General features: G+C 40.5%; 1 protein-coding gene across 1 annotated transcript in view; it reads left to right on the top strand.

Moving 5' to 3' along the window:
- DLGAP3 (DLG associated protein 3) overlaps positions 1 to 24,587 on the top strand; it is a 2,055,905-nt gene that overhangs the window by 1,818,941 nt on the left and 212,377 nt on the right. The window lies entirely within an intron of this gene.

The following is a 24,587-nucleotide window of genomic DNA, read 5'->3' as shown; positions in this document are numbered from 1 at the left end:
GTGTGTGTGTGTGTGTGTGTGTGCATTCTTGACAACCTTGTATATATGGGAGATTTTAGCCTCCAGTGCTAATGTGCATGTTCATCTTTTGCATGCTGTGTTTGTTTCTTTAAGGATTAAATGGTTGTCTGTGAACATAAGACAATGGCTACATTTTCTCTCAAGATGCCCATATCAGCCAAGCTGGCTGCAGAGACATTTGGAAATTGCATATCCATGTTGTCCTCACCTGTATGTGGGTAGGCTACTGTAGGATGTGAACTGGGTTTTACAGAGGTCTCTGGAGTTTGGCACTAGACTAGGGTAGATTATGTAGAGATTTAATAGCCATGTTGCTTAATGAGCAAACATTCTGCTTTAAATTTGTCTCCATTTAATAGCATTGTTTTGGACTACATTACAGGTTACAGTTCTAAGGATAGTTTTAAAAATAAACTTTACTATCTAGACATTTGTGGCTGTACAGGGCATTACTAACTTCTACTGTGAGGTGAGCAGTTCTGTAGGAATGTGCCAGATTTACACCGGTAGAGAACAGAAAGCTAACTACTGAGCCCCCTAGCCAATACAACAATAATACAAAAACAACTACACTTTGAGCCCTTTAGTGTGTTTTCCAACTCAGATAGCGTAGGCAACAAGATGAATGATCCCAGACCGCTTATTGTAAGAAAAAAACAAAAAAACAAAACACAAGTTCACTGGAACAGCAAAGAAACTTAAACCCCTGCTAGATCACCTGTCTACAAGGTAATTGAAAGCAACAAGACAGTGACAGAAAAACACTTTTTCCACAAAATATCAGTTTAAATGTTCAAATAAAGTCAGTAATCAGCAGTGGTTACTTCTGACTATGTATTTTACTGGATGATGGAGTGAGTGACTGTGAACTGCAGTTGATTGTTCTATTCATCAAAATGGACAGCACATTGAATGTTTGTGGCAAAGTAAATGTTTGTTTGGGAATGTAATGTCAAAATGTTTAGATTTTCTGAAGGAATTGGCATTGAGGGTAGGAATTTTTTGTGGGAGGCGGGTAGGGTTAAGTGAGGGTAAAGTTGTGCTGTAGTGTTTGTGTGTGTGTGTGTGTGTGTGTGTGTGTGTGTGTGTGTGTGTGTGTGTGTGTGTCTGCAAAGACAGAGAAATAAATATATAGATAGCAGACAGATAGATAGACAGACATGTGGATATGCCCCCCTGCCCAATTCAGACAACAAAGCACACAACTTAAATCAGCTTTTTATAGGTATGTATGAGTAAAAATAAAACAGCAATTATTCATTCAAAAAAAATGGCATTACCACAAAATGAACTTGACGTTACATAACTAAACTAAACTGAATATCATTTACCAGTTTGATAAAAATAACCAAACTATAACATTAAGAAATCCAAACATAAACTTTACCACACTGTTAGAATAATAAAAACACTTACCTGCCTGACACTTTCAAAAAAGAACCATATTTTAACTCGTATACATTTTCTTGCCATTTAACTCAACACAAAATGAATTTGCAGATATAAGAACTGGCACATGCATGTTTTTTATGCATGAGGCAGTATATATCAAAGAAACAAATTAAGCATTTGTTAATTGTATGAAGAAGGAAACAAAATGTTGGGGTAGAAATAAAAATTGAGAAAGAAGTATTTAAGCAGCCTAAAACAAAATAGGAACTAAACAAATATACTTGATGAGGAAGAGGGCAATTCTATAAAACACAAATTAAAGCCAGTCCAAAGAATCAGACGGTCTTAATGTGGATTTCTTCTGGGGTTTCAGTTAATCATTTTTAGCAGTAATGTAGGCAGAAGTATTGGTCTGAATGCCTTTGTCTGATTAAATGCCGATTTAAGTAAGTGATCAGTTTTCCAATAAATTTAAATTAACAAATGGTGCTACATGAAAGTAGTGGTTATCCACATTTAAATTATTCTCAGCAGAGGTGTTACAGCAGCATAAGAACTATCCATGATTGCTAGTGAATGTGCGAGATAAGGCCTTTCATAACAGTTTGATTAAATCCAGGTTGTTACGAACCAGAAACTGTAAATGTAGTGCTGAAGAAGCTGTTTGCAGGTTACATCTTCAGAGGAGATGTTAAATCCACATAAGAGCGGTATGACAAAAGATGTTCAGCATAGGACTATGAAATACCAAAGTGGGTCAGAGCTTAGTAACATAGTATGCAGTCTGTTGATGAATTTATGAATATTAAATTATTCTACAGGACAAGATATATCAGCAGTGTAAAAGGAAGCACATTTCAAAGGAAAGCTGCCTAGCTGGTAAAATAGAAGGTAAAATATTACTGACACCAGTGATTTCTGTGAATATGATACCTAGCTTTCAATATTTTTCTAGGTATCAAGTCACTGCAAAATGATACACATCATTGGGTCAGAATAAGGGAATGACAGATTTGGTTGCCCCACATTTGTTGAGTTTTGTTAGATGTGTGTTCTATTCATAACCTTCCCATTAAAGTTATCTATAAATTGTCAGGAACTGAGGGATACATAAGACCTCTAGATCTCTGGATTTGACTAACAAATGTCCCGTTATTACATGGATTAAATCATGCATGTGACTAGTAATGGCTAGGAGCCATTTCACATCATAGCTGTACTGCCTCTAGCAGTTAATGGAGCTAAACTCCCCAATTTTACCATTTTAAATACAAAAAGCACAAACAAGGAACTTGGCAATATAAAAAGTATGATCCCTGGTCATCTATAATAGATGAATAACAGAGCTTATGACCTCATGGTTATATCAGTGTTGAAAATTCCTATCCTTCAAGCAATTAACATGTCAGTTTAGTACAGATGATTAAGGCTACAAGCAACTGATGAGCTTCATGCTGTAGTCTTGGTTTAGATTCCCTCATCTGCCATTAACAATTGCGTGACTGTAAGTAGGTTACATAACCAGAAAATGCCCCTTGGTTAACCCTGAAACCCGGCTCACATCTCTGTGGTTGAACACTTCTGTTCACCAGCAAGCATGCAAACATTATCTTTTAACAGTTAAAGAAACACATCGCTGTACAGGTCACATAGAAATTATGAAAAAATTCAATACTGCTGCATATATTTACACTGCTTTATACTCAGCCCTGTCATTTTGATGCTATCTGCTCTGATCCTGTGCTGTATTATTCTTACAGTCAATTATGATTCCCATTTCTGATACCAGTATAGTGCTGTGGTTGCTGATACCTTCCAGTGAAAGATGTAAAGTGTCATTAAAGAAGTGTGTACAAATTACAAAAACAAATCAACAGTACTTGATTTAATAGTTTTGATTTTAGCATTATTTTTTACTGTGAAGAAGCATTATTTATGTTAATCAAACCCACAATTCAAAATCCCTTTAAATAAATGGATATAGTTGAGTAATTATGAACTCTTAGGCTTTGCTCTGGATGTCATAATTATAATTTAGATCATGGAAAAATATACACATATGTTCTGCAGTAGGGTGTCCATGTACAGCTATTACCTAGTAAAAAAATAAGTCCACTGCTTCTCGCCAGCATATTAAAAGTCATGAAGTCCTGACTGAAAAAATGCAAATGGCCACCATTTTTGTGTTCACTAAACATGACTTTGCTGTTTAGCAAGCAGAAAAATGCAATGTGTGTGTGTGTGTGTGTGTGTGTGTGTGTGTGTGTGTGTGTGTGTGTGTGTGTGTGTGTGTGTGTGTGTGTGTGTGTGTGTGTGTGTGTGTGTGTGTGTGTGTGTGTGTGTGTGTGTGTGTGTGTGTGTGTGTGTGAGTGCATGTGTTTGTGAATGTGTGCAAGCAAGAAAAATACGAAATCAGAGAAGAGAGAGAAAAAGACAGAGAGAGCAATCAAGTGAGGAAGTGACCATGAGACACTGAGAATATACCTCCCAACATCTTTGTTCAAGAATTAAGGATAAAGCCAATGATATCCATGGAAAAAAGATAAAAAATGGACAATACTTATAACAACCTGTGTCAATATTTACATATGCTACAGCAAGTTTGAAACATTAGAAGGAGGACCTACTTTACATCATAAATATAAAAAGAATGTGTATAGTAATAGAAAAAACAAATGCATAATTTAACAGGGTCAATATTAGAACATCGAAGTTTCAAAACTTCAAATTTTCTAATATCGACCCCTATTCAGCAAAAGCTGAAAACATCGAACATACAGAACAGCGAATTTTTTCCTAGGGAAAAAATTCACTGTTCCAAAAAACATACACACACAACACAAGCACACCAAATAAACAGCAATCCACACACATACACCTAAAATCTTACACATAACCCTACACTAAACTATACATACACCACTAACTATCCACTTACCTTAACCCAAACCCTAACCCTAAGGTCCGTCACTATCGCACACTCACTTCACCCGTGCCCTAACCCTAACTCACCTACCCTGCCCTAACCCTCACGTCCACACAGTCACACACTTACCTGACCCGCGCCCTAACTCACCTAACCCTCCCTAACCCTCACATCCACATAATCGCACACATACCTAACCCGCACCCTAACCCTAACTAGCCTAACCCTCACTCAATCGTACACTTACCTGAACCCGACCTGTAACTTTCCACCACAGCACTGAAAATACCGAAGCAACAGAAACGGACAACAAAATTCTTTCCCCTGGGAAAAAATTTGGTTTTCTGTTGCGTCGATATTTTCAGCTTTTGCTGAATAGGTGTGGATATTAGAACATTCGAAGTTTTGAAACTTCGATGTTCTAATATAGACCCATTTAACAGCCCATTATCTAAGCACAATGATGTCCTCAAGGGTGGACATCATGAGGGAAATAATGGATCTTCCAGGTATGGTAAGGCCCTCTGCCTGTGGCATCAGGACTCACAACACCCCTGGGTTGTATGTTATTTCCCTGATAATGCCCATATTGTCAGTCATTACTGCATTGTTATGCATGCTGCAAAAAGTATAGTTTCCTGGCAAACATTTTTATACTGGGTCTTTTTTAGGAGGGACGCTGTGACAGTATGTCATAACATTTCGGTTTGGAAGTGGAAAAACACATTAAAAATAACATGGGGGTTTACTCAGCCTTTGCTTCTCTTTTTCCAAGTAAAGGTTTTTACCAGCTGCATGCCTTTTCCAATCATCATGTTAAGGTAGCTATACTGGTGTGTAAGATTCCCTTGTACAGTCAGTTCTGTTATGATCTTCATTTCTTCCCATCCTTTTGAAGACCACAGGCCGCATTTTATAGGTGATTGTTATCTTTGTTTTGAAATGGTAGAATTACAAATTTATTGTTTTCTACTCCTCATAAAGAAAATGCAGAAAGAGGATTCTAACAAAAAATAAACAGTAAACAATGGAAACATTTAACATGTAGTAACAGCGGATGTATCCTCAGTAACTGGTAGAAGTAAGACTGAGGGCTAAACAAGACTCTACATTTCTAGGTATGAATGACAGATGCCCAGATTTACATGGGCTAGATTATCCTAACCCTTTCCAAAATCTATTATTTATATATTATTCTAGTGGCAATTCTCAGATCAAAATATAGATATTTGCATTGAGATAAAGCATTTAAGACCTGCCTCTGTCCATTAGTAGTACAGTGGACACTCCTGGGGTAAATTTCCTATTTCCCATCCACTGATCCAGGTTATGATTGAATGTGGTCAGAGATGAGCTTTGGTTTATGTGGATGAATATCTTCTATGAGATGTAGTTTTTCCTCCAATCCAGCCTGTTAATGTTGCAGAAAAGAGCTAGATCCCCTGGATAGAGTATTTTTGATAGTAGTTGACTTGCAGATGTATTGGAAAATGCCTTGCATACTAGTCATAGGTAATCTCTCAGCAGTCTGGAAGCAACAGTATATAGTGTTAGGGCTTTGTGGTAGTTCATGTAGGACATATGATTTAGGCCTTGTATCCTTTCTGTAAAGTATCTCTGTGGGCATTCCAGTTGTTGTATGTCTCTGAATAGATGCATACAAAAAGGGCATTACAATCAGTGACTGACCTAATGAGGGCTGAATGCAGGGGTACAATGACATCCCTGGATTTAGAACCAATCCACTATTTTATGAGCTGTGCAGTATTGAAGGACTTCCTTACCATAGTGGACACATGCTAGTCAAAATTTAGGTCTCTGTCCACATATGTTCTCAAATCTTAAACTACTGGGTCAACTCATAGGGGTTTATTGTCAAGACGGTAGCTTTCTGGTGGAGTCGGCCTTCCAAATGAGACAATTATGCATTTTTTGGCATTTAGTTTCAGTCTGTGAGTCTGGCATAATTTTTTTTTTGGGGACAAACCTTCCTTCAAGATGGCTAAGTTATTTGGACATTCAATGACTGCTCCTAACTTACAGTCATCTGCAAACTTAGTTAGCCAGTACCATTTGGTACTGGCTTTTACTTCTGAGAAGTAGATGCCAAACAAAAGAAATCCCAGCACTGAACCCTTGAGCACTCCACTGCTGACAGGTGTTTTTTTGGAGGTAGCTTATGCTATTTTGATCTGCTGCATCCTATATGTGAGCCAGTTAGCAATCCAGTGGATAATGAAAGGGTTTATTCTTAGTTTATTAAGCTTTTCTACTATTCCTGAGTGGGTAATTGTGTAAAAAAGCCTTGGCCAGGTCAAGGAAGACAGTATATACCATTTACATATTTCTATTGCTTTGGTGGCCTTTTCAAACAATTCTTCTAGGTAGAGTAAACATGACCTGCCTTTGATTAATACAAACAGACATGGGTCCAGTGTTTCGTGGTTCTTAAGTCCTTATTGATTAATTCCATGATCATTCTTTCTACAGCTTTGCATAAGAGATTAGTCAGACTATGGGTCTACAATTGCTGGGGTCCATGGAAGGTCCTCCCTTATACAAGGTAATAACTGTTGCTGTTCCCCTTCACTTGGTACAAAAGCTGTATGGAGAGTAACACTCAACAGTGTAGTTAGGCATGAGGCTAAATTGTGCTTCATGTTATTCAAGATGCATCCTGCACCCATCAATGCAGTATTTTTTGTTTTTGATAGCGTGTTCAGGACTTGGTCTTAAGTGACTGCTGGTGAAGAGTCAGTTTCAGGTATTTTAGGTGAGATAGACTGGGAGGAGAGGGGTAAAGTTTGAGATTAATTTATCGGCCAGTAGCTTAGCTATGTCTTCAGCTTCAGAGTAAGTAACATTGTTTATGATCAGCTCAGTGAATTGCTACATTGTGCTTTTGAGATTATCATAACTAAAAAAGGCCTTGTGATTGGTCTGTGCTTGGTTGACTATTTTTGCCTGGAAATTGGCTTTTTCAGATTTAATTAAGCACCTGAGTTACATGTTTAATTTAATCATGATGGCTGTACCATTACTTGTACTATTTAGCTAATAATCTCTTCCTTGTAATGTAAAGTTTATTGATATTAAAGTTCCACCAGGGGGTTATTTTTGTGGCATGCCCTTGTCTATACCGGATTCAGACACATCTCTGCAACTGTTTACATGCTGGTATAGTTTAGTGGCAGATATTTCCACATATTCAGCAGAGTTAACTAGGTTTTGTGGAGATTTGAAACTTTCTTATTTGCAGTGGTGATGGACAGGTTGACAGATGAGATCAGACAGGAGGCCCCGTGGACTATGATGTTTGCAGATGACATCGTGATCTGTAGTGAGAGTAGGAATCAGGTTGAGGAGACTCTGGAGAGGTGGAGATATGCTCTAGACAGCAGAGGAATGAAGGTCAGCAGGGCTAAGACAGAATATATGTGTGTAAATGAGAGGGAGGGTAGAGGAATGGTGAGGATGCAGGGAGTAGAGTTGGTAAAGGTGGACAAGTTTAAGTACTTGGGATCAACAGTTCAGAGTAATGGTGAATATGGAAGAGAGGTGAAGAAGAGAGTACAGGCAGGGTGGAATGGGTGGAAAAGAGTGTCAGGAGTGATTTGTGACAGACGGGTATTAGTAATAGTGAAAGGGAAGGTCTACAAGACAGTAGTGAGACCAGCTATGTTATATGGGTTGGAGACAGTGGCATTGACAAAAAGGCAGGAGTCAGAGCTGGATGTGGCAGAGTTAAAGATGTTAAGATTTGCACTCGGTGTGACTAGGATGGATAGGATTAGGAATCAGTATATTAGAGGGTCAGCTCATGTTGGACAGTTTGGAGACAAAGCAAGAGAGACGAGATTGCATTGGTTTGGACATGTGCTGAGGAGGGATGATGGGTATATTGGGAAAAAGATGCTAAGGATGGAGCTGCCAGGTAAGAGGAAAAGAGGAAGGCCTAAGATAAGATTTATGGATGTGGTGAGAGAGGACATGCAGGCGGTTGGTGTGACAGAGCAAGATGCAGAGGATAGGAAGAAATGGAAAGAGATGATCCGCTGTGGCGACCCCTAACGGGAAAAGCCAAAAGATGATGATGATGATGATGTGGAGATTTGAAACTTGCCAATTTATCACTTAGCAGTAGGTAGTTTGTCTTGGAGAAATTCTTAAAGGTACCAGGGACAACAGATCTCTGGTTTCAATTTTATTTTGAAAGCGGCAGCTTTATGGTCTGACCCAACAAGTGACAAAGATGCACAAGGAATGATACAAGCTGGCTCCATATTAGTAAGAACATGGTCTAAGATGTTATTTCCCCTAGTGGGGACACCAAGGTGACCATTTTGTTACACGACCTAAACTGGGACATTTGAGGGCCGCCCCGAGAAGCCAGGTCTGCAATCCCATTCTCCTGGCTCCCATGGGATTGGAGATAGGGCTGCCATTTCATCTCACACTGGGGCCAGCAGGTTGGTCTCCTGTCCTTCACCCAGCACTGTGGGAATGCCACTCTGTGAATGGTACCACCCATGAGGCAAGAGGCCACATGCCAGGAGGCTTGAAGCGATACACATTTGTCGGTGCCTGGCACCATGGGGGAGAGAAACTGAGATGTGCTGCAAAATGTGCAGAGATAGGGGAAACCAGGACTATCTCCCCTGTGAGTTTGAAAGCCCTAGGTGCAAGGCAAAGGGGAGAACCAATGTCACAAAAGTCTGGATGAGGGACTGTCTGAGGCTTTGGAAAGATCCCCTGAGAGGATCCAAGAGCACATACAATACTGCATGATTTGGCAGCAGTCAGGAGATATGTAACACTGGAAAAGAGTTCTCTCTCCTGGGTAGAAGTTTAAGCCAGGAGGGGGTCCATACCGATGAAAGTCTGAAAGGAAGAGAAAGGTGGAAAGTGGCTTGGACAGAACAGCTCCCACCTGGGTGAGGAGGTATGAACCATGCCCCCTCTGGGAATGAAGTCTGGAAGGGGTAGAGAGGCAGATAGTGGCAGGGCTGGTGAGGAGTGTCAGGCAGAGCTCCCCATAATGGAAGTCCTTAAGGGAGCAACTGGCGGACAGCAGTAGGGCCTGGAGAGCTCTTGCCTGGGTGAAAGGGATCAGGCAGAGCTCCCCATGATGGAAGTCCTTGAGGAAGCACCAGGGCGGATGGCGGAGGGTCCTGGAGAGCTCCTGTGGGGCGAAGGCATCCAACTTCACTCCATAACCAATGGCATCCTTGAAAGATCTCAAAGTCCCCAGAGCTGCTCTGGATGGGAAAGCAGGGGGACTCTGAAGCCTTCATGAGAGCCTATCTGCCCCTCAGTGGCCGAGGAGTGTTCCAGAGGGGCAGAAGGGATCAGAGGGAAGCTACCCTGAGAAGGTCCGAAGGCATGACTGATCCAACATTATTTAGCAGCCTGCAGGAGACATGGAGGTGGCAGAGTCCCCTGACATGGGGGGGCCACAGCTGGGGAAGGTCTCTTGTCCAGCTTGAAGGGGTGGCCTGTACTGGTCGGCCTTGACAAAATCAGTAAGGGTGCACCAGGCAGATGGGCATGGGGCCTGAAAAGCTCCTGCCGGAGTGAGTGGGGTTAGGCAGAGCACCCCACGACAGAAGTCCTGGAGGGAGTGACTGATGAATGGTGGCAGAGCATGGAAGGCCCTTGCCAGGGTGAAGGCATCTGAACTTACCCCATACCCAATGACATCCCCAAAAAATCACAAAGTCCCCAGAGCTGCTCAGGATGGGAAAGAAGTGAGAATGGCTACCCTGGGAAGCCAGGTCACCATTCAGACTGAGCAGTCTAAACTGGGACATTTCTGTGTCCCAAAGACAATGTTTGGGATTCCAGGACAGAGACTTCCAAACCGGGACTGTCCTGGAAAGACTGGGACTATTGGTCACCTTGGGGGCACACTGACTAGTTGTTCTGGGATGTTTATGTTGACAAACTCCATGACTCTCTGTGCTTGTCCACTAGTAGTGATACAGATTTTCTAGTCTATGATGGGATACTTTAGATCACCCATGAAAATGGCATCAGGTTTTAATACTGAGTGACTCTAATTCTTGTGGATAGGCATTCTGGTTTTCTTGGATCACTGGAGAAGTTCTGTTGCTAACCGCTATGTAACATGGGACATTTTTGAAGGTGATTTGGACAGGAAGAAACTCTAGTGCATGATGCTGCTTAACCAGCCTTGAGTGAGTCTCTTCTGAATGAAGATTGAGACACCTGCACCTTTTTTCCCTCCTGCATAGTGTCTAGTCTAGAAGGGTGGAAGATATTTTAGCCCTGCATAGCCAGATGACTCTCCTCTGTTTTACACCATGTCTTAGTCAGTACATCTACTTCCTCCAAAGTGAGCAGGGTCTGTTACTGTCTGAATTCTGTGCATCCACTTTTCTGCTTGCCTTTAGCTTCTGCATTTCATATTTTACCATCTTATTTACATTACTGACTTGGATTGTTTCACCTTATTTGCATTACTGACTTGGATTGTTTTGGCATGTTCTAAAATGTTTAAACTGTAAACTATCAAAGACTTTTAAATGTCTTGAAAATGCCTTGGTGGTTTGACTTTTCACGACCAGGTCTGTTGTTTGAAAATCCTCGTGAATCTCGTTACAGAGAGTTCAGTTGGGGAAGCCTCTCACATTGCATACAATTCAAGTGGTTTGGCTGGAGCTGGTCTCTGGTTGGTCCTTGGTTTGCTGCTGGGCTGCTGCTGTTCTCTGCCCATTTTTGTTTCACTGCAATTGTGGCTGCTGTTGAGACTTACAGCTTTCTTGGTGGGCTGATATGTTATGTAATCTGAGTCCTGGGCAGTTTTGGTTCCTTTTGCTGTTTCTGGAACACAGTTATCTTCTTTGTCTCTACTTTGTCATTGAGGTCCATAGATTGCCTTGGGCTGCCTTGTGATCAATCAAATGCAAACAAAATCTGGTGGTTATTTAACTTCAGATGTGTGATTTGACTTAGCTTACCTTGATAGGGATTGGCTTCAGAAAGAACTTTGAGGTAATCTAGCTGTGGATTTTGTGACTGTGGTGTTTATATTACTGTGTTATGTTGGACATATTGGATTATATGCCCTCTGGCTGAGGTTCTGGTTCTAGTGGCCTAACACATGGATTATCTCTTTTGCATCTACTTTTGTATGGATCCTTTATATTCCCTGTGCTGCTTGTCTCTTAAGGTGGATTACTTTGCTTTTGCAATTATTTTTACTCTAACCTGATATTTTTTGTGCTGCTTGATTTATTAAGGTATGGTTTTATAGTGACTTTACAATGACTTTTTGGTGTTCGATGGTTGCACCATAATAACCAAACTGGTTTCTAGTTTATTACAACTCCTCTGCTTTTTTGATGCTTCTTTAGTTTTATTTAGTAGCTGTGCTGATTTATTTATTCCACATATTTTATATTTAATTTGCATTTTGAATGTTTGGAAAACTTTGGCAAAGTCATCCCATTTTATTGTATACCTTGTTTTTTACTATTATTATTATTATTATTATAATTATCATTATTATTTGTGCAATGACTATTTTTGATTCTCTAGACCAATTGCTTGTTCTTTGTGCTTTTTGCATCCCTAAACTCCCCAGTACTACTGTGCCACTCTTTTCTGAACTAGGACAAAACAAATGATATAGGGCTGGCTGTTGACATCACTATGCTAAACCAGCTGCCACCTCCGTTTCTGTATGTATTCACAGACGTATTTTTTATATAAAAACCCTGTAGCCAGATCACGTTTGTTTTACTGTCGACCTTATTTGTAACAATATTCATTCTAGTTCATTAAATCAGGCTACTAATTTGAATGTACATTCTGTTGTCAACAACATTTCTGTTCTCACTGATCTTATTCAAACTAACAATCTAGTTTTTATTACAGAAACGTGGTTAGATGTGAATTCAGGCCCTGTTCTTTCTGCCTTAATTCCTCCAGGTTATAAGATTTTTCACACTGCTAGATCTGTTTATTCCTGGGGTTGGGGTTGCCATTATTTACCATGACTGTAAAATTTAGTCATACTAAGACTGGATGTACCAACTCCTTTCAATATGTTCTAGGTCCTGGCCCATCATTTGAGTGTCTTGTTATCTATTACCCATCTAGTAATCATAGACCTTTTCTACAGAAACTGGTTGATATTTTCTTGTCACATTTGATAACCCACCCATACTGGATAATTGAGGGTGATTTTAACATCAGATCAGATGACTTCCCAGTAGTCTTTGTTAAAGAGTTTTTATTAGTTATGAATGGGTTTGGCTTCACACAGTACCTAGATTCTCCTACACATTTTCATAGACATACATTGGACCTTGTTTTCTGGTTAGATATATCTACATCTAATTCAGAACTGTGGCCTGTTACTTAGTCTGACCTCCATATCATTCCATTTATTCTTAACACTTCAATCTGATGTTCTCCCAGGGTCTCTCTTGTTTTGTGTAGGAGGGTCTCTTCTGTTATTCCAGAACTACTTGTCTCTGCTATACATTCTTTCTTATTAACTCTATCCAGTGATCCTGATGAACTTGCTCCTACATAAAATACTTTACTGACACTGAGTCTTCAACTAGTTGCTCCTGCTCAGCTACAGTCAGGTAACTTAACTCCACATGACTTTTGTTTGGTTTAATTCTTTCCTTCAGTTCCTAAGAAAGATTGGTTATAGGTGTCATCAAACTGGTCTTTTAGAAGATAAACTTGGTCTTGATAATCACTTTCCTACGTATCACTCTGAAGTCTATCATTCCAAATCTGCTTTTCTTTTTTGACATATAGGCCAGCTATCTTATTTAAAGTGGTTGACCATCTTTCTATCCGCAGTTGCCTAAATACTAGACAATGCATTTCTTCTGAAAAGCGTGAACTGGTAGCATGCTGTTTTTCTGCTAAAATTTCTCTTATCAAATCTTTTTTTACTTACTCACTATTTTTTTCACTTTACTTTTGGTCACAGAGAGGACTTTTTGCATTCAGTGTTGAAGGAGTTTGCCATTCCTGACATTTCTGACCTGCAATTTCTGATCTCCGACGTAAGTAATACTACTTGTGCTTTGGACCCGTGTCCATCTTGACTTGTGGTGGCATCCCTCAAGGTCATCAGTCCACTTATTTCCAGGATCATTACTGTAGAACAGAGCACGTGTATGTACCTTTAAGAAGCATTTCCAGATGTAGGCACGTACGTGTAAATAGTGAGCATGTGCAGGCAGCAGTGCCATTTTGAGAGAACAGCCAGAGTGTTAACATGTATGAGTGAGGTAGTCAGCCTGTTTATAAGTTTATTTAAGTCTAAGTTACATAGCCTCATTCCTGATGTGTCGGTGTGTAATAAAGCTGCTTGAACTGAACCCACATCTATTCGTCTGTTTTATCCTGACCAGATGAGGGACATGGTGTCAGAACCGGGATTAAGACAGCAACTTCTTCAAGCGATGAGGTGCAGAGTTGAAGGTGAAGGCAGATTGAGCTGGTTGAGTGAAACAGAGCTCAATTGATCAGAAAGGACTAGAAATTAACTTAAGGTAACCAGAACTTGCACAAATGATTTATTTTGCAAAGAAAATGAAATGGAGCATTTGTAAGACACAAAACACATTATTAATTAAACGAGTAACACAAAATACATTATTAATCAAATGAAAGGCACAAAAATGCATTATTAATTAAACAAAATGTTTGAAACCATGATATTTGACTAAACTAGGAGAAATATTCACATGGGGCTCAGAATTACCTCCGATTTGCATAACGGATATGTTTAAAGTAAAACAAGCACAAGGAAAGTATAATGAGCATGAAAAGCGATTAAAAGGCCATAACGAGTACAATAAGCTTAAAGAGCACGGTAACTGCATGTTTTTTAGTAAAAGACTATGTTTGAGTACAAACTACTATTTTGCATTGACCAAAGCCATTCGAAGCATAACTAGAGTTGCTTGAAGTATCTCAGAGTTTGCAAAGTGTTTGCAGAGTGTGTGCTTTATTGCGGGGCAATTATTTCAAAGAGTTTGCTGTGTGCAAAGTACAGTTATATTGCAAAATGCAGTCAAAGTACAGCCATTTGTGCTGTGTACATTTATTCGCAGAGTGCTCCTATTTCTAAATGTTTCTTATACTGAACAGAGTTATTTCGCAAACTACAACCATTTTGAAGAGTTTCTGTGCTGCGTACAGTTTATTTGCAAAGTGCATTAATTTCAAAGTGTTTCTTACTATGAGCTTTTTCTGCTGTGTATAGCTTATTCACAAAGTACAGTCATTTCAAAGTATTTCTTACACTGATAAGAATTGGTTTCATAAGGTACAGCGATTTTAAAGTGTTCTTGTGCTACAGAGACTTATTTGGCAAAGTGCAGTTATTTCAAAGAGTCTTTTGTTCTGTTGGGCATAATTACAAATTGTGGCATAATGTTCTGGCATATATATATATATATATATATGTGTGTGTGTGTGTGTGTGTGTGTGTGTGTGTGTGTGTGTGTGTGTGTGTGTGTGTGTGGTGTGTTGTTATGGCAGAGGCATTTCACAGACCCGGTCCACTTGTGTTTGATCATAATATAGCAGAGAATTGGAGTGCATTTGACTAGGAATACGATATTTTCATACAAGCAGCTTTTTCTGACAAAGATGCATGTACAAGGACATTCATTTTGCTTAACTTAGCTGGGTCAGAGGCCATTGAAAGAGAGTGTTCATTTGTGTATGCAGCAGAAGTATATGCAGAAGAGGGGGAAAACTGCCATATTGTTGTACTAGCTGAATCAAGGGAAGACCCTAAGTGCTTGAAACATAAATTTAGAGAAATGTGCAACCCCTATCAAATGTTACATTAGAGAGGCACTTATTTTATACAAGAGACCAAAAGCCAGGTGAAAGTTTGCAGCTTATAGCACTGACTTGAGAAATAAAGCTAGAGTGTGCAGATTTGGTGATTTGAAAGATGAGTTAATAAAGGACAGGCTTGTGTGTGGTGTTAATAATGCTGCAGTGAGAAAGAGTTTGCTTCATGACAGTGATTTAACATTGAGCAAAGCTATGGAGAATTTTCAAATCCATGAGGTCACAGACACTCAAGTACACTTGTAAGTGATAAGAGCATGGTTTCAACAGCCTCTAGAGCAAATGTGGAGAGCATGCAGCATGTGGCAAGCAGAAGCAGGCCTAAGCACATGGCAGCTGCAACCCCTGTGGTATTCCCTGGGAAATTCTGTAACTTTCTTGCAAGTTCTAAGACTAGCTCATCAAAATGGACATACTCAGTGCAGTATAAGGGTGAGTCAGCAAAATCCAAGTCAAATCTTATTGTTAATTGTTGTAATTGTGGAGCCAAACACGAGTCTAAATGAAAGCAGAGCTTAGCATTTGGTCAGCAATGCCACAACTGTAAAAAATGGAACCACTTTCAAAAGCTTGGAAGAGCAAGCAAGCCTCATTCAGTTATTAAGAAAGGTCACTCAAAAAAGCAAGTTGATAGTATAGAAAGCTGCAACCCCACTTTCTACATAGATGGTGTATCAGTGGTCGGTGAAAAGGTTAATGCAGTAGATTTGCTGGCAAAGAACGAAATACTTTGTACTGTCCTGATAAATGGTAAACCCAAAGAGCTTAAAGTGGGCACTGGTTCAAAGTGTAATGTAATGTCAGCAGGAACATTTGCTAAAGTGAGAGCTGGTGAGCAGCTTAATTTAGTCAATTGTGTGAAGCTTGTTTCTTATGAAGGTGAAGAGATTCAAACTGAAGGTTCAGTAGTGCTTTCATGCTATTCGGCTGGGAACAATTACAGCTTACAATTTTATGTAGCCAGAAGACCTGTGCAGTCATTATTAGGTCTCAGAGACAGTTTAAGAATGAAACTGCTTTCTTTTACCAAAGAAGTCCATCATGTAAGCACATGTCCCAGTTCCAGTTTCAGTTATACTTTTTTCTCAGAGTATGCTGATGTTTTCAACGACCAACAAGTTAGGCAAACTGACAGTTGTGTACTCCATGAAAGTAGACCCAGAGGTCAATCCAGTGGTCAGACCAGCAAGGAGAGTTCCAATAGCTATGCAGGACAAAGTCAAGGTCAAGTTAGACAAAATGGTGGAGCAAGGTCTGATTTGTCCAGTCATAGAACCAACTGAGTGGGTATATTCCATAGTAGCTGCTCATAAGAAAAATTCAGCTGAAATCAGAATATGCATTGTCCCAAGAGACTTGAACAAGGCATTAAAAAGACCTCATCATCCTATGTGTACAGTCGAGGGGATTGCCACCCTCATGCCAAATGCAACTGTTTTTTTTCTGTCTTTGATGCAAAGAGTTCATTTTGGCAAGTAATGCTTGATGGCAAATCTTCACTACTGACTACATTCAGTACCCCATTTGGTAGATACAGATTCTTCAGGATATCTTTTGGAATAAATTCTGCCAGTGAAGTCCTTCAGCATGGAATGGAGCAAATTTTTTGGGCTAACCATGTGCAATAACAGTTGAGGATTTACTAGCTGGAGGCAATGGTGAAGCAGAGCATGACAGAAACCTCAGGAAAGTTCTGAACAGAATGCGTGAAGTGAACTTAAAGCTTATCCTCTGAAGTGTAAATTCAGACTACCAGAAGTTACATATGTAGGTCATTCATTTGCCAGCACAGGCTTACAACCAGACCAAGTAAGCAGCCATTCTTGAAATGCCAACTCCAGGCAGTCTCCAAGCTTTACAGCATTTTATTGATATGGTTAACTATTTGGCAAATTTATCCCTGACTTTAGTGAGTTATCAGCACCTTTAAGAGAGCTGACACGTAAAATTGTTGCCTAATCATGGTTGGAACAATACCAGAGAGCACTTGATAACCTCAAACAGCAAATTGTCAACCCTCCTACATTAAGGTACTATGATGTCCACAAACCAGTAGTTCTTTCCTGTGAAGCTTCAAAGTTCAGTCCTGTTGCAGTTAATCTTTAAGAGGGCAGACCTGTTGCCTGTGCATCTAGTACTCTTACCCAAACTGAGATGCAGTATGTTCAAAGTGAGAAGGAACTTTTGGAAATCGTGTTAACATGTTCAAAGTTCCATGATTATATTTATGGCCGAGCTATGCAAATCAAAATTGGCCATCAATCTGTAGTCACTATTTTAAAGAAGCCTATGCATTCAGCTCCAGAAAGACTACAAAGAATGATGCTCAGATTACAAAATTACAATTTCAAAATGGTCTATACAAAAGATAAACTTCTTTATCTGGCTGATACCTTATCCAGATCTCCCAGAAATACCACAGAACAGCTTTATGCAGAGCATTTTGACTTTGATGTCATGGAAGTGCATAATTTTTCTACCACGAGACTTGATGAGTTGAGAGATCATACAAAGATTGATCCAATTTTGCAAAAGCTCAACCACTTCATCAATCTAAGATGGCCGTCAAAGCAATCCTGCGTACCGCCAGAAGTGCGACCTTATTTTCCATACAGAGATGAGATGATGGAAGATGGGATCATTTTCAAAGGTCCCAAAGTTATTGTTCCTACTTCTTTACAGCATGAATACATTCAGATTTTGCATTGTGGCCACTCAAGTTCTGACTCTAACAAAAAAGGGAGAGAGGACTAGTATTTTGGCCTTATCTATCAAAAGACATTGATAAAGTGCTTTCTCCTTGTTCAGTATGCAATAGTACTAGACCACATCTGCAAAAAAAGCCACTTCAGCTAAGCCAAATTCATGAACTACCTTGGTCAACAGTAGCCACTGACATATTTGAGTGGAACAATCAGCATTACTTGGTGTTGATAGACTCTTATTGGAATTGGTTTGAAATTGATTTGCTACCTAATCTAACATCCAGTGCTGTTCTTACTAAGATGAAACGTCATTTCTCAGTCCATGGTTGCCCACACAAAGTTATTTCTGACAACGGTACTCAGTTTACCAATTAATTGTTTCAAAGATTTGCAAAAGAGTTGGACTTTATCCATGTCTACTAGTAGTCTGGAATACCCACAGTCAAAAGGCCTTGCTGAACGTGCAGTACAGAATGCAAAGCAATTACTAGAGAGGTCAAAGCATGACAATACCAATATCTTCTTGAATTTACTTAATCTCAGAAATATACCTCGTGACAACCTACTAGGCATGCTTCCTCAAAGACTTTTATCCAGACAAAGCAGAACAACCTTGCCTAGCAGTTCTAGTTTGTTGGTGCCTAATGCTAAAATCAACAGAGCAATCAAAGCCCAACATTTTAAGAAGCGTTCTTCTCAGAAGTCCAGCTATGATAAAATGAGCAGATTTCTTCATCCATTAAAAGAAGGAGAGACAGTGAGGATGCGAACGACGAAAGGCTTTGATTGAACTGGTCAAGTGAGAGGTGTATGTGCCAAGCCGAGATCCTTCTTACTGGAATCTGAGGGTATAGAATACAGGAGAAACCACAGGCATCTTCTTCCTGTATCAGAAATGGTATTGCAGCATCGTACCTGTGATACCGACTCTAAATCTCAGAGGAACCCAAGTTGTCCCCAAAGCTGAACATTCTTTGAAGACAGTCCCTGTTGCTAGATTCAGTTCTGACTTTTATGTTACACAGTCAGGTCGTATTTCTAGACCTAGTATAAAATACACAGCAACTTTGACATGATTGATTTATATGTGTCAGATTTTGTATGATTGCATATCGAAAAATTAGTTCTGTATAATTGCATGTCATCAAATACTGTCATTTGATGTATGAGCTATTTCTCAAAGAGGGAGGCTGTAGAACAAAGTGTGTGTATGTACCTTTAAGAAGCATTTCCAGATGTAGGCACGTACATATAAATAGTGAGCACGTGCAGGCAGCAGTGCCATTTTGAGAGAACAGCCAGAGTGTTAACATGTATGAGTGGGGTAGTCAGTCTGTTTATAAGTTTATTTAAGTTTAAGTTACAAAACCTCATTCCTGATGTGTTTGTGTGTAATAAAGCTGCTTGAACTGAACCCACAACTGTTTGTTTGTTTTATCCTGACCAGATGAGCAACAATTACCACCTCCCTTAGGCTTGTGGTGTTTCCCTTTCTTCAAAGAGGCTTTAGTGACCCAATCCTCCAAAAGGCTGGATGTGATTTTGATGACCTCAACAATTATCTTCCTATCTGGAATCTATAATTCTTGGGTAAGATACTCAAGAAAGTAGTTTACACCCAGTTAAGAGTCACTTTTGTACAGTCAGACCATTGTTGATCCATTCCAGTCTGAATTTAGGGCTCCTTGTTGCGAGATATCAATGCCATTATTCTTTCTTGGTCCTTCTTGATCTCTCATCTGCATTTGACTTAGTAGACCATACTTTTCTTTTAGAGTTTTACATCATTACTGTAACCTCTCTAGAACTGTTGTGGATTGGTTTGCATCCTATTTATCAGGGTGTTCTCAGAAAGTTGCTTCAGGGGTAAATTCCTCCTTCTCCTCTGCTTACCCTCTGGATCGTGGGTTTCCACAGGGTTCTGTTCTCAGTACACTACTTTTTAACATTTATGTATTGCCTCTAGGAGACAACATCTGCTTGAGAGGATTACAATATCATTGCTGTGCTGATGACACACATCTATACTTCTTATTTCCTTGGGAATCTGTGTCTGCTCTGACTTCCGTTTCTAACATTCTGGAATTTATCCATGACTGGATAGTCAGTAATACTCTGAAGCAGGCTGTGAATGCTTGGTAGCGCAAACCTATATCGTAAATATAAAATGCCTTGGTGTTTTGACATGTCAGCAATAGTTTGACAAATTCAAATTAAAGGTAAGCTTGTCTAGGCTTAACATGGTTCTTGGACCAATCAATAGGAGAAGGTAAACACTTGCACCACACCACACTCATCACATAGTCCCTCAAAACCTAAACCACCAAAACACTCACATAGCAACACAAAACATGCACCTACATTCACGGAGGCTCTCAATAAAAATCTGCTCAAGCAACAGAGACCTTCAAAGCAGAAGCGCAAGCAACCTCCACCACCCAACACAACCCAAATGACACGTAGCCCACAAACTCAGTGTGCCACTCAGCCAAAGCCCACAAGGCATAATAACGTACCCAACACGCTAGTCAAAGGTGACTCTATAGTCAGGCACACTGATGTTCCACTCACCAGGCTAAACAAGGAGGAAGTTACTGTCAGTTGCCTGTCAGGTGCCAGGATCTGTCACATAATGCACACACTCAGGTCACTCCACAACAAGTACAGATATGACTCTGTCATTGTCCATGTTGTTGTGAATGACCTGGAGATGTACCTCCCTGGACTACATGAAAAGAGACATGGAGGAGCTCTCCAATCTTGTAGACCAGGCAGGTATGACCGATCTTGTAGCCCAGGCAGGTATGACACTAGCCCTGAGTAGCATCCTGCCATCACCCAGAATGATACCACAGTACAAGGACAAAATGATTGACTTCAATAATGAGCTAAGCTTCTGGTGTCATTCTAAGAGGATCCAGTATCTGTCTGCCTGGGATGACATGATCGACAGACCACAATTCTTTGCCAGAGATGGCCTGCACCTATCACCCTTGGGATTCTGGATACTGGCTAAGGCTCTTGCCACCCCTATAGTGCTTTTTTTAGGCAAGGTTCAAATGATAAATTCACCACCATAACAGGTACAAGCAAGCAAAATCTGAGAGTAATGCAAATCAATGCTAGAAGTCTAAATCTCAAAATGCATTCACTCGAGGCACTCCTTAAAATGGAGAACATCGACATCTGTGCAGTGACAGAGACCTGGTACAAGGCTCCAGAGAGCACCCCTGCATTACCAGACTATAATTCATACCACACCTTTTGGCCACCTAACCTGGACCAAAACACTAAAGGCGGAGGCGTGTCCATATTCATTAAGGATATCCACACCTCCAGGCTAGTTGCTCAGCATAATGCATCTGAGATTATCAAAGTGCAGCTAACTCTGGGAAAGACCACAATCCAAATTGTAACTTGCTACAGATCTCCCACCAGGCCCAGGATTCCCACTCCTCATTTTTGATACACTGGAAAATATTAGGGTACACCCCAACACCCTAATAATGGGTGATTTCAACTACCCCGTCATTACTGGGAAAACTACTCATGTACCAACTCTTTTGCTCAACATTTTCTGGAATTCATAAATTCCAACACCTTCGATCAACTTATCCATACCTCCACCAGGGGCAGCAGTATCCTAGACCTGGTCATTACCAACATGTGCGACCAGTGTTCCACACCAGAGGTCAATTACTTGTTGGTCAGATCCGACCACAAGCTAATCAGCCTAGACATCCACATCCCTCCTCCACGCCCCATTAGGGTAACCACTGTAAAGAATTTCTCCAAAGCCAACTTCACACTTCTTAAGACAGAAGTGACAAACTTCACAACACCCATGCAGACGGACAATAGAGGTACAACTGCTGAATCCTACATAAATGCACTTTATAAGCACTTACACGAGTACATGGATCGTGCTATCCATAACAGAACCAAGATGCTATCCTCCAAAAAAAGGAAGACAATCTGGTGGTCCCCTGCCATAAACAAACTCGACAACAGAAGAAAGAAACTGTTGCAAAAAAAGAGTAAAATTCCATGATTGGAGGAACTCCCTGGTCAGCCTCAGTAAGAAGCTGAGATCCCTCATAAAATCCTCGAAAGCTAGTTACAAAAACAAAATTGCCACTGATTCTAAAGACAACCACAAAGCATTCTATAGCTATGTCAAGAATCTCAATGGCAACAATCAGATCTGCTCTGAGTTACAGCACAATGGCACTAAATATACAGAACCAACTGATATTGCCAACATCCTAGCAGATAGTTTCAGTGCTAAGTTTACCCCCCCTCTCACCCCCTAAAGGGCCCATCTCTATACCAGAAAAATGCAAAGTTCCTGTAATCACGGCGGCACAGGTAAAAACCACACACTCCAAAGCCAAGAACACAACATCCATGGGACCTGATAACATCCCAGGCTGTGTTCTACATGAATTATAGAATGAACTGGCACCCCACCTAAGCACCATGTTCAATCATAGCCTCACCTAAGGCTTTGTGCCCACTGAATGGCGCACAGAGACGGTTATCCCACTCCATAAAGGGGGAGCTACCACGGCCCCGGGAGCTACCACCCCATTAGCCCTACGAGCTTGGTCTGCAAGGCCATGGAACTTATAAACAAAGACATTGGTAATCTCCAAACTCTGGACCCCACCCAGTTTGGGTTTGTAAAAGGCAGATTATGCCTCCTAAACTTGATAGACTTCTTTGAAGCAGTCACCAAAGCCGTAGACGAGGGTAAGGTGGTTCACACAGCCTATGTAGTTCTTGCCAAGGCTTTTGACACCATCCCCCACTCTGGAATTATAGATAAACTCACTAAACTAGGTATAAATCCCTCTGTCACAAGATGGGTTGCCAACTGGCTCACTGACAGAACCCACACTGTGAAAGTAGCAGACTCCGAATCCGACGTCAGACCAGTGACAAGTGGAGTACCACAGGGTTCAGTCCTGGGTTCTCTCCTGTTTGGTATCTACTTTTCTGAAGTGCAGGCTAACACAGAAGGTCTTTGGCTAATGACGTTCGCAGATGACTGCAAACTAGGAGGCATAACTGAAACTCCTAACGATGTGGACATCCTACAAAAGAGCCTCACTGAGACAGATGCCTGGTGTCAAAGCCATGGCCTCAAGCTCAATGCCAAAAAGTGCATTGTCATCCCCTTTGGTAAAAACTCTGTATCCATGAGCTACCACATAGGTGGTAGTCTAATTAAAACCAAAAGTGTGATAAGAGACCTTGGGACACAGGTGGACAGTAGTCTCTCCTTTGATAATCACATCACCACAGTAGTCAGGAAATCCTTCTACATGGCACACCTCATTGCACACCTCATCACAAAAGGTTTCTCATCCAGGAAAAAAAGAGGTAATTGTTCCCCTCTACTCATCACTTATTAGACCTATTATAGAGTACAGTGCCCCTTTTGATATGTACCTCTACAACAACTGGAAAGGTCGCTGAAATACCTCACAAAAGAGGATTACCAGCCTCAAACAGATGCCCTATGCAGATTGTCTCAAAAAACTCCAGCTTTACTCCGTCGCATATCCCCTACTCAGAGGCGATCTCTTCCTAACATACAAAGCTATGTCAAACCCAGAGCTGTTGGACATGCTCCACTTAAAGAAATCCTAATCCCTCCAAGCTACACACTCTAGGGGCCTAAACCTTGTCACCACAATAAACAGAACATGCTGGAGGGATAGATTCCTGTCCCAGAGACTTCCCATACTCTGGAACAAAGTACCTATCTATATCAAACAAAGCTCCTCATTAGCACTCTTCAAGAAAAATCTTGATGATTGGATGGGAAATAGGAAATTCACCCTGGGGATCACCTCTGTAGCTCTGCTCAACAGGGGCACAGGAAAATAATCTTTTTGGGTGGCGAAAGCCAGGGTACCTTTTGGCTAGGCTTGTATAGGCCCTAGGGTCGATAGCCTAGTACCTGCCTATGAACCTATGAACCTATGAATAGCCTAGTAACAACCTATAAGCCCATGAACCTATGAACGGAATTTCACAAGCATCTCTATGTTAGGTGCATCCAACCTTACAGTTAATAGGTCATCTACTTCTGAAAAAGGCAACACTGTCAAATGGCAAGGTCTTCTTTTTTCCACTTCTTCTTCTAATCTGCAAGAAATACAAATGCCAAAGACCTGTACAAGATTGTATCAACAAGACTGCAGCATAGACAAGTGAATTTGTGCTGTGAAACTGAAATTCGTTATTGCTGATGTAGTCTGTGTAAATAACAGTAAACACTGTTGTAAGGGATCTAGGCACTCTTGTTGATAATGCTTTATCTTTTGATCATCATCTCTCTGCATTAGCTTGGAAATCTGTCTGATTCATCTAATTTCCAAAGAGTCGGTTATAAATTCAAAGGAGTCTTAATTCCTCCTTACTTATATCTCGTCAGACACATTATTGAACATAATGCCTCTTCTAGCATGTATTTGACTAAACATATTACTCAGCTGGTGGGACCTCAACAATTCTTAATGAAAAAGGTCAGTAGCCTCAACAAATCTTAATTATCAGAACAGACTCACATCCCTCTTTTGTTCTCTCTACTCAGTTTTTTATAGACTCCTTCATGGGGATCAGAGTCTAACTTTGCAAGACAATAAGACATCCAATTCTCTTTGGCCTCC

Source organism: Protopterus annectens, chromosome 1.part2 (genome assembly GCF_019279795.1).
Source record: "Protopterus annectens isolate FY-2018-M chromosome 1.part2, PAN1.0, whole genome shotgun sequence".
NCBI lineage: Eukaryota > Metazoa > Chordata > Ceratodontiformes > Protopteridae > Protopterus > Protopterus annectens.
Note: the sequence above shows the minus strand (reverse complement) of the source record. Positions and strands in the feature narration are given on the sequence as shown.